Source organism: Seriola dumerili, unplaced genomic scaffold, assembly GCF_002260705.1.
Source record: "Seriola dumerili isolate Sdu_G_001 unplaced genomic scaffold, Sdu_1.0 BDQW01000242.1, whole genome shotgun sequence".
NCBI lineage: Eukaryota > Metazoa > Chordata > Actinopteri > Carangiformes > Carangidae > Seriola > Seriola dumerili.
Genome location: NW_019174497.1, coordinates 5,454,260 through 5,469,812, shown reverse-complemented (window position 1 = coordinate 5,469,812; position 15,553 = coordinate 5,454,260). Strand labels below are relative to the sequence as shown.

Genomic DNA, 15,553 nt, shown 5'->3' with positions numbered 1-15,553 from the left:
TATTGAAAAGAGTTTCATACAATCAAGTGCAGGAAACACTGCTTATCTACTGGGTGTGAATTTGGCTGTAAAATATGCGTCCTCCCCAAGGGAAGTTCATGCATTTTTTAAAATTTGTCCCATTTATTTTATTGAATAACTAACTGCAAAATATGTACAAATGAACAATGAGGTAGATTTTTTGTTAACAATTAATTAATTGTTTTGCTTTTGGACATGCAAGCTTGCATTGTGCGAGCGACTAAGCAGCCATGTTGGTCATGTATACCTAGGACCAGCTGTGTGTTGAGCATTTTTAAATAAAGTATTTGCCATATTTGCACCTACTTCCACCTTTAAAACTTCCAGAAGGAGGACGGCAACCACCTTGAACACCTCAGAAGGTTACATTTTTAGAAGGCGGCAGTCAAGGAGCGTTTACATATTTGAAATATGATCACAAAAGCTCAATGAATCAATTTATCAAGAACACAACATACATTTTATAGTGAGTACAGAATAATGTGGCTGTCTGGTGGTAATGAGTCTTAAAAAAAGTCAACATTTTTCACCTACACACCGTGTCAAAACTAAACATGCTGAGTTATTCACAGAACCTTGACAGGTAAATAATGTGTCATAAGTCTTTATTCCAAATTATACTCCTCCACCTCTCAAGGTGACAGCACAAAAAATAATGTCACTGTTCAACCCATTTTACTTTGCATCATTGTCTGCCATCTACGCTAACAGTTTGGATGCTCTTTTTAGTCGACAAGAGTTGAAACACCCTCAGGACTCAATGCCAACAGCCAAATATCCTGATTTAGACGGCATCCCCCAGGAACTGTCAGCCATTGTTGATATAATTGGAACCATTTTGCCCGAGCTACCGAATTACTCTGTTAAGGCTGACACCTCTTATAGGAATTGAAAAGTTGCTTTGAGCTTGAGTGGAAAAGATCCTGGAAATATCCTGAAATGTGTACAGACAGGTGACAAAGGAAAACCCAATATAAAGTGTCTTAGTAAGGTGTTGGGCCACTGCATGCTGTCAGAACAGCTTCAGTGCTCCTTGGCATTGATTCTACAAAACTCTGAACTCTAATGGAGGAATGAAAACCATTCTTCCACAAGATATTTTCTCATTGGGTGTTTTGATGATGGTGGTGGAGAGCGCTGCCTAACACGTCAGTCCAAAATCTCCCGTAGGTGTTCAACTGGGTGGCGATCTGGTGACTGTGAAGGTCATAGCATATGATTCACCTTGTTTTCATACTCATCAGACCATTCAGTGATAGCTCATGCCCTGTGGATGGAGGAATTTGTCATCCTGGAAGAGACCACTCCCATCAGGATAGAAATGCTTCATCATAGGATAAAGGCAATCACTCAGAACAACTTTGTATTGATTTGCGGTGACCCTTCCCTCTATGGTACCCTAACCATTCAGTTATTGGGTCGCCCTTATTTGCGACAGTTTTGTACTTTTCGGCAAGCCCTGCGCCTCACACACTGCACAGCAACAGGTATTGCTATTTATGTAGCATCAAAATGATCACGCACATATGAACATAGGCCAGATGACATCAAACACAGTACGGGTTTTGGTCTACATTACCGGTACTAGTGTTACTTTACACTTGCCTGTTGTGTCTGTTGTGTCGGATGTTTCATTTTGATTTTCTTTTAATTGACCCAGTCTTAACCCACCAGTACATGATCTTTTCCCTTGTCCATGTTTGATAGTTAATAGGCTGCTGATAACTGGTGAAATTTAGCACAATCCCAGGGCAGATTTACAGTAAGCTTCATCCACATTTCCCTTCAAATCTCACACTGATCATTTTTGACGTGAATCTTAAAACATAAAGAAGATGGTGTTGCAAAATGGTTGGTTACATTGAAGTCCAACAACACTGTGAAGCAATTAACTCAAATAATAAAGTTTGAATTTACATATGAGTTGATTTAATATTGAAAACAACACATGTACACTACTCACTAGTAGGGTTTGTGGTCATTCGCAGGCACTTTGAGAAACACAAAATTTAAAACATGATTTCAAGAAAGGCTTTTATATGCAGATGAAACTTTGTCTTATATTTCTGATGTTTAATATACTTATATACTTTAATATACATAAAAATGAACATCCATTGTTATGCCTTTTGAATGTCATGTCAACATGTCAGAATCTCACCCTTCACTAACTGTTGAAAACTATGATTCTCATCCAAATGAGATCTAGAAGTTGTATGGTATACTAATAATAATTAAGCACAGTTCCTGGACCTTTCAGATTGGAAACTTCAAACTTGCTTTAGTGTCACTAAAAAAAGACGCACGTTATTGCCTTCAAAAAGACAATTTATTTTCAGGGGCTAGAAACAAATTTAGTCTTGTTTTAGTCACTATGCTATGACCACATGACATTAGAGAAACAAGTGGTCTGTTATTACAGGAACATTTTCATGGACTTACATCTATTGAGGAACATAATCTGCCTTGTCATCGTTTGGTCTGTTGCCTTTGGCCGATTGACGGTGCTTTCTGAATTTAACAGATGACCTGAAGCCTAGCTGCTGACCTCTAGTGGCTCAAACGTGTTTAATCCAACTTTAATATTCACGCTACAATGTTAAACAGTGACATTTCACTTTGTCGTTTAAAATGTTAATATGTTGTTGTGAGAAGACCTGCATTAGGTTCTAAATGCAATTGTTTTGTTGCTTGAGCAGTAAGATGAAAAAATAATTACATTCTGCCTGCTCAGGAAGTTGAAGGGCAGCATCAATGTCCCCAAAATGAGGAATCTGTGTACTAAAAAAATGCAGTAGAAATCAGTGATAATGTAGAATAGAAGGCAAATTGCAGAGGATTATACAGTCTCATTTGGGCCTCAGTGATAGATTAAGCCCCAGCATTCAAAGACATTGTGTTTTGTTCAAGGGTGGAAGTGACTTTGCCAAGACATTGTGAGATAAGGAGCTAACTGTTATTAGTTTAATGGGAATGATAGTTCGCCCAAAGCAGTGTGTGCAAGTGGCATGGGATCGTAATTTTTCTTTGCAGCCTTTCTTGCACAGCACTGAGGCTGAGTAGCAGAGAGAGAGCAGCGACCTGCCTGTTGTATTGGGGGAAATCTAAACCACTGAAGACAAAGTGTGGCTCATATGACCACTGGCCTAACAGAGCTGGTCCAATTTGCTGCAATTGGTGAGAATAAGCCCCTTCTTATTCCTCTGAAACTGGGGATACATTTTTGTTAATGTCACTTGGGTAGAAAGTCTATTGAAGTATTTATTCTTCATTAAACAACGGACAGTGTACCCCAAACAATCTGGTATCAGTTGATGTTTTCAGTGCAACATTAGTCTAAGAATTAGCAACCAATGAGTTTTCAAATCAAGCTATTGTGGAAAAGCTACCGTATAACAACCTTGAGGAGATTTCTTTGCCATGATTATGGGTACTGGGTCGTAAGCTGCTCACTGTGCACATTTCGTCATCTTTATAACCATCACAAAAATTGTCCCCTGGTGTACCGCCACCGTCTCTAACAGATTTCCATGATCTTGATGACTGCCATTATCGCGTCGGTTCAACACCTTTGCAACATTACAATTTTGAACTGTCTGACATTTAAATAGCCTTTTATCCAAGGATGTCATACTGCAAAACCACAAAAAAAAGACCTCCCCCTCCTAAACCCTGTGCAGTCGCTGAACAATATCCTTTACAGTATGAGAGGATGTTATTAGTGTGTATGACGGTTGGATTTTGAGTCTGTATTTGTGTGGGTTATGCATTTGCAAGGATAAAACCAGATGTCAGTAATGCCACATCCAATTCCTTGCGTATTTGGTTGCTGCCTGCAAGCCCATATTACAATGCTTATTCAGGACCTTGGCAATTCAAAGCCCATTGAGGGTAGTTTTCCCCTCCAACCTCGCCAAATACTCTGCTTTCCATTTTCACTGCACCAGGCATTTCACATAGCAGCACAATAATACGAGTCAGGGCAAATGAGCAACTGCGAGGGTGAGAGTGAGTGACAATGAGTGAGTCAATGTATATGTGTGTGTGTGTGTGTGTGTTTGAGTGAGAGAGTGTGAGGCTGTTTGTAAGGAATTATGTAAATTCTCTCCACTACAGCTCCTGCACCTTTTGGTATAAGACTACAGCAAGTGGATACATGTTACTGTCCTACATATATAAAGCATCAAATACCAATCTGTCTTTCTATCATCATAATATGTTTGTAATGCATTATGTAAATATATAGACCTTTTAATGCATAGGTGTATAAATGGCTTTCGTCTCCATCTTTACTTCATCAAAGATGTTGGAAAAGCATGTTATCCTTCATGTTGCTCCTTTGAAGAAAATGAAATGGTAAACAAAAAATCCTGCGCACTCTCTAACTTGCAATAATCTATTTATTTCCAGTGTTTCACTTCAGATCCATTCATCCTGTTCCTACGCACCTGCCTCAGAGACAGAAAATAAAATAGAAATGTAAAGAGCTGAGCGGCTCTCCAGGGCGGATACCAAATTAGCTCCAGAGGTAAAACCGCATTAAAATAAAGTGAATGAAAACATTAATGTTGAAATACAAAGAAAATGCAACGACTGAAGTTACACACCTTTGTTTCATGTCACAGGAAGGCAATTGCATAGCTACTTTTGCCTGCGAGTACAATAGTGTTTTCAGTGTTTTTCATGAAGCAAAACTGGTGAGGCTCCAATTAATTTGCAGTACTTTGCCCGTCTGTATGCATGCTGATAATGTGAAGTGGATTTGACACACAGAAATGACAGAGGATGTGTCACACAGGAAATCTTCACACGTTTGGCTGCCTGCGTTCATACAGTGGGAGTAGAGAGAGAGGCAGCAAGAGTCCATGTGGTGTTTTTTTTTTTTTTGCCAGGAAAACCCACAAGGAAACACAAAACTAGAAATGTAATAAGCGCCTGTGCTACTAAAAGTATATTAAATTTAAAGGTCGGGAGGATGGACATGTTGCATGATGGTGGAGAAACAGGCTTTTAGGGAGCTGCTGTTAAAAAGGCCACAGGGGGCAGAGCACAGACAGGCTGAGTGGTTGTGTTGTGCAAACTGCGAGTGAAAGTTTTTAATTCAGGTGTTAATGTAACTGATGAATAACAGACAAACTGATACGACCTTGCACATTTTAAAATACTTGCAGATAGTTGCAATTTCCATGCTGTCGGAGCTCTTTAGGAAACATGTAGCGTGACCTAAAAGCTATCAGCAGTGGGAATATTTGTGCTCATGTTTACATATTGGCACAAGTGCAAGGGACGGCTTTGAATTTTCTAAACAAATCATTAGAAATGTACATTAACAACATGAATCCTGCACCGAGTGCCAGCATCAGTTGCCTGATCGCTACTCTGACATCCATCTGCCAGGCATGAATATTTTTGAAACTGTCAGACTTTGGAAAAACCATCATAATACTGACATGACCAAGCAGGCCAAATTTAGCATAACCTTCTCACACCTGTGAGCAGAGCACCTGGGTTTTTCCTCCTCCTGTGAGAGGAGAGGCTGTCCCTGTTGTCAACTGGGATAAATTAAGAACAGGATGGCAAATAATTTGACTCTAATGTATCTCGGGTTCTGTTTGTGCTGCTGCAAACAGGGAACATGGCATTCATGTGACTATGGAGCCATCTTCCTCAATCTGGTTATTTCCGTGGTGCTGCACAGAATAGAAAGCAGGTCTTCTGTTGTGTTCCTCTGCTTTGAATCAATCGCTGGTGGCCTCCGTGTTCCTGGAACCATGATAAACACAGTTACAAAGTATAGAATCTCTACATGCTCATGTTATACATTCTGGGGAAATGTTACTGGGTGTAATCTAGGGCTTAACTGAGTATAGAGGAGGCTCTGTGTCCGTCAGTTACACATGAAAAGGACAAAATATAAAACAAAACTCAAAAATCACATTTTGTTTGGAAGCTGAAATATTTATTTAATAAAAAGGGGAGGGGGGGGGGGTCTGCTCTCTGTAGAGAAGATTTGGGGTTTGTTTGTTATCAGCAGGGGGGGTCTGGCTAACTTCCTCTCTAATCAAGAGCTATCCAAATCATGTGCTGAGAGAAAAAACTGTACAGTGCTTTGATTGGGCTGCTGTCACCGCATGGTGCACGCTGCAGACTCATAGCACAAAAGTCAAAAACTTTTCTGATAACAGACCGTGTGCTGAGAGAAATTCCCCCAAATGTGAGCTGGAAACTCACCTTCATCGACGCTGTCACATCTCTCATGTACATCCCACCCTCAAAGTGACTTTAATGTCTTCAGATCTTTATGATATAGATACAGCATAAGTGTTATAAGTGTCTGGACTATTTCTGGTGTTTCTCTAAATAAAATTTACTGGAAATGTATGGAATATTATATATTTTAGTAAATCTATAAGTAGTGGAAAAACATTATGAAGCTCTGTAATGCACTCGCATACAATATGGTTAGCTGCAAATCATGGAAAGAGCCGGTCTGTCATATTTTAATACAGAAGATACCTTAGAGGGAGAGAAAGTGTGCACTGGGTGAATTCTGCTTTCGCTTCACGTCGAAGACAATTTGGATTTCACTCTCAAGTTTGCATTTGTCACCTACTGTGGGGAACAAACATTCATTCTGAACACCAGAATTTAATTTGGCAAAGAGGGAAAATGAATAGAAGTGGAAGCTCTTCTCTGTCTTAGACACATTTCATGATTTTGGTTGAAAATGTGCCTGAATCTATCTGCACTTTGGCTGTGAACAGGATTGATGTTTAGAAAGTGAGGCTAATCAATACAGTTAAACTGAAAGAATGACAGTATCGCAGGTTAGTATGCAGAAGCATTTACCCGCCGAATAACAGGGTCACTGATTTAATCATAATAAGCGAATGGCTATTTTATCATCTCATCACAGAGCCATTTATCTTTCAGAGTCAAGAGTGTGCATGTGACAGACACCCCTCACACGCAGTATAACAAAAGATTAAGGACAAGCATGCGTGCCAGTGTTGAGGAACACAGCAGAACAAATTAATTATTGATGGGATGCTTTCAAAGCCCATGGCGTCACTAGGTATCCATTGTTACCTCTGTTGTTGTTTGCAGCTCTTAGCAGGGTAGCGAGGATGGAGACGAGGCAAGCAGAGTTACAGACCATGAATTAAGCCTCTCTCCTCCCTCCCATGAAGTCCATCTCGTCAACGCTGTTTTGTTTTTTTTTGTCTTTTTTGGCTCTCTGGTTTTTATTCATCCAGCGACACACTGTTGACACATTTGACCTGATATGTGGATAATGGTTGGTTCATTTGGTTTTACACATAAAGGATTAAGAACCAGCTGATGAATGTGTCACATATGCACGGATAAAACATCCTGCCAAGCATTAATAAAACTTTTAAAGGTCCCATATTGTATAAAGGTAGATTTCTATGTCATTCTTGATTATAAAACAGGTCTAAGTTCTTTATTAATACTGTGAAAGTATCAAAGCGCTCAGTCCACAGAGAAATGCACACAGCCTGTATTCAGAAACTGAGCCTTAAAACCAGCCGTCAGGACCTCTGTAACTTTGTGATGTCACAACAAAGCAGTTATCGCCCACCTGGAGCCACCATCCAACCTTGCAGAATTTGGTTTCTCTGAGTGTTTACCTTAAATCTGCTATATTTTTAATCACTCTGAAAACAGTCGGCCAGTCAGAAGAGAGGCTCAGAGCCTCTTCTCTTCTGATTGGCTTACAGACCTGTTATATAGCGCTCCAGAGAGTAACCAGAGAGAGGAGATGCAAAACTACACTAAGATGGTTTTTGCTTCTTAAAACCACAAATATATTTTCCATTTTTATGGGACCTTTAAAACTCATTTGAATGGTTTAATATTTAATGTTATATCCTTAAGGAAATATCATGTCAACTGACTTGTAGTCTAAAGTAGCTGTTGAGTTACCTCTGTATTTGAGTTTAGATCTGGCCAGTACTAGTGTACTGATCTGGAAAGAAAGAGCCTTCGTCCCCCCTTAAGGAATGGTTTCACAGCCAGGCAGGAGGAAACAGCTCTAAAATACAGAGGAAAATACCCTGTACTCATAGCAAGAGTGCCTTGGCCATGCGTGAACTGATGCTGATGACATTCACATGTAGCTGTGACGCCTGAGTGGTTTAAGTTGCTCAGAGGGTCTGTGCAGAGAAGCTTGAGGATGGAAGAAGGACAGAGACACATTTTTAACACTGGCAGACAAATACTTTTCTGGCAGTTTCTCTGTTGTGGGCCGGGAGTGAAAACGTCACTCAAACATACACGTGATGAGAGTGCTAGTTGATATAGTCTAAATGTAATTTGGGTTTGAAGACCTGAGTCCTGGTTATTCCGCTAACTGTTTGGCAACTCTCATTTTACAGATGTTACAGATGTGAGTTTGTTAAACATCTGTCAAAACTAACTAACAATGATATCTTCCAGTTACTAATACATCACTTACAGGTTAGAGGTGACTAATCCAAAAAGACCCAAAAGCATCTAAGTCCCATCAAGGTATCAGCACTGATAAGCGCACAGTGATATTCTGCCTTCATACTGACAGCAGTGCATTTGAAAGGCTGTCACACATAAAATATTTACTCCATTGTTTTTTGAGTTCTCTGCACACTCCAGTTCTCTTGATTAAAATAACATGGCAAGTACTTAATCATTCATTAGCACTGTAAAACCCCTAAAACCAAAGGATTAAATGTTTCTAATATCTGATGTGGATGATGGAGATGATTTTGTATTTCACATCAGTAACCCACAGACCTGATGATTAAAATGCTTTTTTGAGCGCACTGCATATCACGGTTAAGATATTCAAAAATATATATTTTAACATCCCAGAGATCAACACGGTGTTAAAGGTTGTACGCGCCATGTTCGGTTTTATAGAAAGCAAAAAGAAGATTTTGTGATTGCTGACGAGCTAAATTTAAGTTTAAATTTACATTTTAAAGTTGGATTCCTGCAACATCAATCCATTAAATACATGTGCTATTGTAAACACCTGGAACTGATGGTAATAGTGGGCACTAACTGGTATTAATCAAAGGTTGCATCTCAAGTCATATTCACTAACATTTGATTGATTGATTTCATTGACCTCATTCCCACAACAAAATGACAAAAATAGTGTTTTTTACTAGCAATCCCACAATCCAATGCATGTGCATATTATAATGTGTATGTAAGAATTACAACAGTCAGTTGCTGCTCTCCATCCGAACGTTGCACAAAATTTGCAAAATAAGATTCAAATTAATGCAATGTGAGTATTAAGAGCTGATGGATGGAAACACACTGAGTGATCAACTCAAAGTGGTGATGATCACTATGCATCTGAAATCTCAGTTTACCGCTCGAAATAGAGGGAACTACGTGCCTGTTAGGGAGTAGTGAGTTTCAGACACAGTCAGCGGCAGCTGTTGATACAGTGCTAGCTCTCATGTTCTTCTGTCTCCATCACTAGACCATACACACTTTGGGCTTTACAGTGTATGAAACCTCTGACTACCTGGCTACATTATAAACTTCTTATTTGTTTATAGAAAATACCGACACCTCACACGATATCTTATATTAATATTAAAATGGTAGTATTTTTGTGGCGCGTTGTCTCCGGCATTGAAATCTACAGATTAAACCTGATTAAAACTTTCTCGTCGTCCTCTCATCTTTCCAAATGCCTAAATTAATGAACACAAATACTTTTACCTTTAAAGCGAATCATCTGTAAAGCTTGTATTGAATTCTTCTTCCACAACTGAGATAACCTCCGCCCTCACCCCCTACAATGTGCTGCAGACTAATGACTGAACAGGGCCTCTCACGGTGGAGCAGAGACTATAGCGTGTTAACAAACACCTACAATATCAGGAATCCATCTGATTTGCTTGTCCTCCCACAAACCTTAGCTAAGCATTGTGCAACATGGGCAGGGATTACAAATGAGTCGCATCATTCAGCTGCTGAAGTGGACTTGAAATGCATTTGACTGACCCCAGAACATTTAGATCCAGGGGAGCTGACTTCCCCTCCTTATCGTATATAATAACATATAACAACAATCTGATCATCTCTCACTTTGGCATCACATTAAAGAAATGACAATATAAGAGTTTGCTGCCTTTCAATATTTATTCTGCAATCTGTGAGTGACTGTGCCTGAGACCACCCTATAAAATCACAGACAAAGGATCAGATGTGTATTAGACAACATACTCCGATGCCGGCCTCCTGGAAGAGACTGTTGTTTAACTGGATGTGTGTGTGTGTGTGTGTGTGTGTGTTTGTCTGCAGTATCTGAAGCCCACAGTGCCATCAGGCCCTCAAAAGAGGAACTGCTATTTTCTCATGGACCCCTCTCCCTCCCTCCCTCCCTGCCTCCAGTCTCAGACTTAAATCAGATTTTATTTCTTTATTTGTCAGCACCTTGTTGGTGAAACATTTGCATGTTGCGAGGGTAATGTGAGCTCTCTTTTTTTTCTTTCAGTTTATCCTCTGTGGACATTCTCATTTCATGTTTTGGAAACGTTGTCATCTGTGGGTGTCTGCGTGCACCTGCATGCGCGCGCGTAAAACGGTTGTGTATACCGGGTGGGGGGCTTGGGGGGGGGGGCTGAAATCTGGACAAATAAGGCTGGTTAACAAAACGCGCGGAGTCTAAAATAAATAAACCAGCAAATGAACAGACTGCGGAGGGTGATCAAACTCACACACACACACACACACACACACACACACACACACACACACACACACAGTTTTACCACACACACACTTGAGTAGGACACCGGGCAGTGTGCGTTCCGCCGATCATCTCCGTTCCTCCCTCCAGCAGGCGGATTGCCTGAGCTCCTGACGACAGCCAGTCGCACAGAGCTGAGAGTGTGCGGCTGTTGGAGAGACTGCATCAAGGAGCGAGGACTGTGCGCTTCGCAATCGGGGGGGAGCGGTGCGTGGGAGTTGTTCTCTCTCTACCTGCCATTTGCATTCCTTCTTTATTCTCCAAACACTCGGACGAGTCCGGACGCACAGGGAGTCCCATTAACCGAGGGAGCATCGCGCGCTGTACATGTGTGTACGTGTATACGTGTGTTTGTGCGTGTGTGCGTGTGTGTGTGTGGGTTGCCTGTTTTAACTACAGCTGTCATCATAGAACCGTGCTACAGCCGCTGTGGAGAAACTCATTGGAAATCTGCAACCAAACGACCGGCTGTTTTTCTGTTGTTTCCACGCCGCCGTCGTGTGTGTGTTAGTGTGTGTGTGTGTGTATGTGTGTGTGTTTTTTTTGAGCGCTGTCTTTCAAGGCGATGGACTTGAGATAGTGTGTCTCAATTTGAGTCTTGGTGGCTGGGAGTTGCCGTCGGGGAGATATGCGAAAGGATGCTCGGAAGCAGTGAAGGCTACAGCAGGTGAGTGTCTGATTAAGAAAGCAGAAGAAAAGGAAGGGAGGTTTCTTTCTTTTCTTTTTTTTTTTTTTTTTTTTTTTTTATTAACGCAGATATGTGTCTTACTGTTCTTACTGTGCGTATGTCGCTGTAGTTTAATGTCAGGCTGAGGCCAAGATTTTAGAGAGGCGGATATCCAGAATGCAGCTAAGCCCCGGTCTCTCCGGGGCTACTTTGAGGGGAAACATCCCTCAAATATGTGAATTCTGATGTGCCACTGGCGGCATCACTTAATACCAGAGGCTTTCCTAAAACTCCTCGGGGCTTGTTCCGATGTCAAAATCGGAAAAAAGAAAAAAAAATATATATGTTCCTGCAAGTCTGCGATGATTAGGGCAGAATCGGTTGACAGGACAGAAAAGCAAACGGGGACTTGAGTGTTGGTTAGGCGCGTCCTCTGCAGGTAAAACTGCATCTAATCCACGCAGATTCCAAATGAATTTATAGATTTCTTATCGATGCACATTCTGACTCTCCAATCTGCCTCTCTGGTCATTTTTGTCTGCATGTGTGCTTGTCTGGGAGGATGAAGGCTTAAGCCATTAATCAAATTTAATTGTCCCGCGAATGTGAGTGTATGTGTGTGCATGTGTGAGAGGATGGGGAGTGTGCGTGTGTGTGCTTGTGTGTGGGGAGGGTGTGAATTGCAAAAATGTTATCTTAATCTAGCCTTTATTTGACCACGTATAGGCTTCTGCTGAGATAACATTTCTCATTGTGTGGAAATGTGAGTCAGTCGTGATCCTCCCCATATGCCATTTTATTCATCTGCAAAGATGGCTATCTGTTAAATGGGCAGCGTATGAAAGCGAGCCAGGCTCCTGCTGCAAACCGAGTTGTGCATCTTATTGATCCTCAGAAACGACTTTGGATTTTTTTTTTTTTTGTCTGTTTGTTTGTTTTATTTTCAACAAGACAATAGTCATGGGATCTATATATAGCCTCCACTGCGACTACAACACAGGACACAGGATGAAACTTGTGTGCTGATGGTGCCACACGCCGTCTGTTGTTTGTTATTCAAGGCAGCATTTGCAGAGAATATATGACAGTGGCCCCTGATTTTTTTTTTTTTTTTTTTTTCACCCCAGCACTGCCTCTTATAATGACACACCAAAACAGTTTCGGCAGAGTATCAGAAGACTGTGTGATGCTGTGCCTGCGGACATTCATAAAGTGCTGTAGCTCTATTGGTTATAAATAGCCGGAGGGAGCGGACAGGCAGATAGAACAGGGGCAGCCTCCCGTAGTTCCAGCAGCAGCAGCAGCAGTCTCAGCCTCTCCGGCTTTATCTGGGCGCACAATCCAAGATGATAGATACACTTTCAGATATCACACAGATACAGGGGCAAGGGTGTGGCAAGGGGAGGGTGGTGGTGGTGGGGCTTCATAGGTGTATTATAGCCCATCCTGACTTCTAGTTTCCCTCTGTTTGCTCTCTAAGCTGTTTGTGGCACTCAGCAGTGATTAGACTGACCTTATCACATTGAATGTTTTTCTTTAATCCATCAAGGTGTCACATCCTATAGGTGTATAGGCGTGTTAAATTTCACTTACAGGCTTACAATCCTGTTTGTGTGCGCGTGCATGTGTTTTTATGTGTGCATGTGTTTGTGTGTGTGTGTGTGTGTGTGTGTGTGTGTGTGTGTGTGTGTGTGTGTGTGTGTGTGTGCGCGTGTGTGTGAGGTTTCTCTGTTGATCTCTCTGATGACTGTGGATGCTGCAGACACAATCCTGGCTGCCTTGCAACGGCCAAGAGGCTGCTCAAGTGTGTGATGCGCATTGTCCAGACTCTCTGGTTTGCCTTCATTAAACAAATGTGCAGCCGCTGACCTTGGCTGTCTACGACTCGTCAATAGGCTTCACCTCTGTGCCCTGCAATAGACTGTAGGACACATGTAGCAATGAACACAGCACCACCGCCACCATCACCATCACGCCTCCATCCAGCAACAAAATGCTGCTGTTGACATGCTATATTGAATTACAACACGTTGATCAATGTTTGCAATAAGCTAAACCTCTACATAGTGGATATAATATAATACAGAGTATCAGATGTCACAGGAAAATCATGCTCCTGATAACGACAGCGTCATATTTCAGTGTATATATGGTAGAGTTGCATCTTGGCATGTTTGTAATTTAATCACATGTTGGAAGAATGGAATAGCCTAACCAATAAGACAAGTCCAAGAGGGTGTGTGTGTGTGTGTGCGTGCGTGCAGCATTTAAATAATTCGTGAAAGAAAATCAGCTTCACCACAGATTTGTTGGCAGACCGAGGCAGAGGAGCAGTCGAGACAGAGTGGGTGGTGATGGTGTGGACCATGATGTTAGCGCACGATGACTGATCACAGGCTTGCCTTCTCAACAACACACGAAATGACCAGTAGTGTCAGTGAGCAGGCTACAATGCTGGCTTGTGACGTGCTAGCATGTCTCTTGGAGACACTCATCCTGGGTGTAAAGCTGACACCTACTGCGTTGACAAGGTGTTTATTAGCTCCCAGTTGTGAGGCCTACATAATGCTACGATGACACAGTGCTGAGAGTTTTCACTCGGGACGGCAATTATGTTGTTTTCATAAGACCCGCCTGCCATTCCACTCGATGCCACTGCCTGGATACATCGATGCCCGAAGCCGGGTGGCATGTATGTACAAGGGCCTTGCAGTAGCTGTTTCACGGGCGGGGGAGGGAGGCAGTTGTTCACATGTCACTGTTGTCCTTTGTAGGTGTCTTTTGAACTAGATAAGCAAGAAGAGCAGCTGCAAGGGTTGTTGAAAAGTCATCATCAGTTTTATTTATTTTTTTGCTCTTCCTGTCACAGTTTGAGCACAATATATTTCACCCATTGTGAAAGTGGACCAGTCACTGTGGCACAGCCTCACAGTGCCACTCTCACACCTTAATGGCGTGCAGGCCTCTGGGTGACCAAAACATCAAACAAGGTCATGTCGTAGGCTCCAAACCCCACTGAAAATCTATTCATTTTTCCTGGGTTTCAACAGTAACTTAGTATAAGTGTGCTGCATTGTATAAAGACACATTTGGCCGTGCAGCCCATGTGTTGCCCTCTACTTTACCTTCATCAGAGTGATAGTGACAGGCTTTCACCGTGTCATTTCTGAAATCAAATTTGTGGAATTGTTAATTGCATTGCCCTTAATCCTGTGATGGTGGACACATTAACATAATTATGGTATACACTAATCCATAATTTATATAAAATTGGTAACATACAAACAGTTTAGTTCCCTATAGCCAAAGTCATGTGATGGAATGAACTGCCACAGAAAATATCCACATCCTACTGTGACTTTTATTTTAAGTGGCCGCATTTCCAGGACTCATTCTAATCAAAAGCACCATACGCAAAAAAGGAAAAAAAGAAAAAAGACGAAAACATCTGATATTACCAATTATGATTATAAGTGTGTTAGTATTTGAATTAATGTTTTAAGTGAAATGTCATTGCACAGTGGAGCCTTGTTAGAGGCGTGTCAGAGGCATGTCTAAATGCCATGCATTCACATTAGCCTGTAGGGTCCATTCACCTTCAAAGGATTCATGTTAGAAAAGCTCATACGAGTGCAGCTAATTCTGATCTGCTTCACAGTGTTGTGAAAAATGTCTTTAGAGAATATCTTCTAAGGTGCCTTGAGAGTGATTTCACCTTTTATTGGGATGTAAAAAAAAGAAAGAAAAAAATCTAAGTATCCACAAAGAAAATCTGGATTAACATATGTTTTCCAGTGGCAACAAACAGCAGAAAGAGATGCTGTGAGTACCTTCACAAGCCTTGATCCTGTTCAACCTACATGTGAGAATAGCATCCATATCATTCATTCTAATAATGCTTGACCACTGCTGGCATCTTGAAGATCTCTTGAATTCACCGACCTCCAGCTTTCAGTAAAATTATATTGCAAAACCATTTACATTAAATAGATGCAAACACCTAATCATCGTCAGGCTTGAAATAACACCCTGCCATAAACCACTCAGAGTCCCTTGGAGGACGCATCATTAAAAAAGGCAACGATGGTGGA

General features: G+C 41.4%; 1 protein-coding gene across 2 annotated transcripts in view; it reads left to right on the top strand.

The window, feature by feature from the left end:
- The window catches only part of lingo1 (leucine rich repeat and Ig domain containing 1), a 145,101-nt gene that overhangs the window by 107,772 nt on the left and 21,776 nt on the right, over positions 1 to 15,553 (top strand). Inside the window, exon 1 of one of the 2 annotated variants that reach the window (XM_022756057.1) lies at positions 11,012 to 11,462. The exons of the other annotated variant lie outside the window; for it this stretch is intronic. The gene's annotated coding sequence lies outside the window, so the exon portion shown is untranslated. Of the gene's footprint in view, positions 1 to 11,011; positions 11,463 to 15,553 lie in introns of those variants that run through there. 2 annotated transcript variants of the gene reach the window in all.